Source organism: Hydra vulgaris, chromosome 08, assembly GCF_038396675.1.
Source record: "Hydra vulgaris chromosome 08, alternate assembly HydraT2T_AEP".
NCBI lineage: Eukaryota > Metazoa > Cnidaria > Hydrozoa > Anthoathecata > Hydridae > Hydra > Hydra vulgaris.
Window position 1 is genome coordinate 16,041,875 of NC_088927.1, and position 2,341 is coordinate 16,044,215.

General features: G+C 22.0%; 1 long non-coding RNA gene across 1 annotated transcript; it reads left to right on the forward strand.

The window, feature by feature from the left end:
• Nucleotides 1-1,352: 1,352 nt before the first annotated feature.
• On the forward strand, nucleotides 1,353-2,122 carry LOC136084196 (uncharacterized). Its single transcript, XR_010640388.1, has 2 exons — nucleotides 1,353-1,488; nucleotides 1,930-2,122. It is a non-coding gene; the product is annotated as an uncharacterized LOC136084196 (long non-coding RNA).
• The last annotated feature ends 219 nt before the right edge of the window (nucleotides 2,123-2,341 follow it).

The window sequence follows — 2,341 nt, forward strand, 5'->3', positions numbered from 1 at the left end:
TTTTTGTGATCACCTTCAAGAAATTAAATTTACCCAAAAATTGGTGAGTTAAAAGTATTATATTTGTTACCATATATTATTTTGGTGAAAGTTTACTGAGTTAACTGATTTGGTTTTGCACTTATTTTGCGGAGTTAACTGTGTATACATATATATACTTTTATTTATTATTTATTTATTTTACAGAGTTTTTTGTTTATACCCTCTAAATGTGTTCTATGTTATAAAACAATACTGCAATTTAAAATTTTTTGAAAAAAAAATATTTTTAGGGGCAGCTCAAGTCTTTTAAAAATCAAGCGGGCTTCTAATAGTATCAAAAAAAAATGTTCTTTAAAATGAAATCATTTTGTGTCTCCAAAGTAGCAAAATTATATAAAAATTTTTAAAATAATCATCATTTTTAAAAAAAATTATTTTAGATTTAACTGCCTAAACTATGACATTTTTCAACTAGAAATAAAAAATATGTATTTTCAAAAAAATTGTTTGTTATAATTTTTTTTTCTTAATGTTTTTTATAAAATAATTATCAGTTTTGAAATTTTTATAAAACTTCAAACTTTAAGACCCAACATGATATACTTTTGAAGAACTTTTTTGATAATATATTAGGGGCCTGTTGGATGTTAAAGAGATTTAACTATATATATATATATATATATATATATATATATATATATATATATATATATATATATATATATATATATATATATATATATATATATATATATTTATATATTTATATATATATATATATATGTATATATATTTATATATATATATATTATATATATATATATTTATATATATATATATATTTATATATATAAATATATATATATATATTTATATATATATATTTATATATATATATATTTATATATATATATATATATTTATATATATATATATATATATATATATATATATATATATATATATATATATATATATATATATATATATATTATAACGGAAGCGCTATTAAACACACTCAAAGTATATAAAATTGCTCTTTCAGGTAGAAATAAAAACGTTTAAGTAGAACAAGTGCATCTACCGCTCTAATATATATATATATATATATATATATATATATATATATATATATATATATATATATATATATATATATATATATATATATATATATATTTATATTTGTGGTCCAAATTTAGTTAGGAGCTAGTAACTGTTTGTGGTCCAAATTTGTTTGGAGCTAGAAAAAAGTGCTCATTTAACAAGCAATCAGTTTATCAGGATTATTATTAGTACTTGAATTTCTTGTTTTTTAAAGAAACCATGTTTGTGCTTCAGTATAAATATCTTTGATTTGGACTAATTGAATTATTTTAATAGATAGATTTTAACTTAGAGGCAGCTTTAAAAAACTTTCATAAAGCTACAGAATCTCTGGTAGCTGAAATAGTTGGCGATGTTCTGAAACATGCACCCAACAAACTCGGAGTTAACTATTTGAAGGTAATTTTCTATATTTCTATATTTTTATATATTTTCTATATTGTACATTTGAAAGTTCAAGATTTAAAGGGTAAGGCTAGAGACGACTTTATCACAGTAAAATAATTTGATTTGCAATTTTATAGAAAAGTTGAAATTCAAATCAAAAGCTTAAGAGAAAGAACTGAAAAAACTTTTCTTATAAAGAAAGAACACAAGTTAACGGTTCGATGCTATTCAAAAATGAATTGTATATAACATAAGACAACAAACAGACATACATCTGCAATATGCAAGACGAATCAGTTTAATGAAATAAACTGATTGTGCAGTTTATTACAATAAACCGCTTCGTCTTGCGTCGCATTCTCGTGTTAGATATAGTTTATCTTTAAATTGCATCGTTTTTTCAATTTGTCGTTTCTTTACCCTAATTGCAGTCTAATGGTGTTTTTTATTTAGAAAAATACTTTGCAGAGCAAGGAAAGAGAGAAGTTTACTTGTGAATCACCTATTGCTGGTGGATGCAATGATTTAGATGACGAAGAATATTCGACCATTGAGAGTAATGACGCTAGTGTAGAAAAGTTGCACTTTTAATACTAATAGTGTAAATACTGTTTTCAAACTTATACATATATACATAAGTTATTTTGTAGTATTTTTTGTCTTAATTTCCGTATATTCGTTGGATGAAAATATTCGATCCCACCCTCTTTGTTTTCGTGTTTTAAAAAAAAATATTTTAGTTTAAATCAAATTAGTAAATTAAATAAGACTACTGACTTATTTAATTTATATTGTGGAAAAAATTGTCTTCTTTAATAGTACTGTGGAAACGTAAGTTTTGACGCGATTGTTTTACACAACAGTG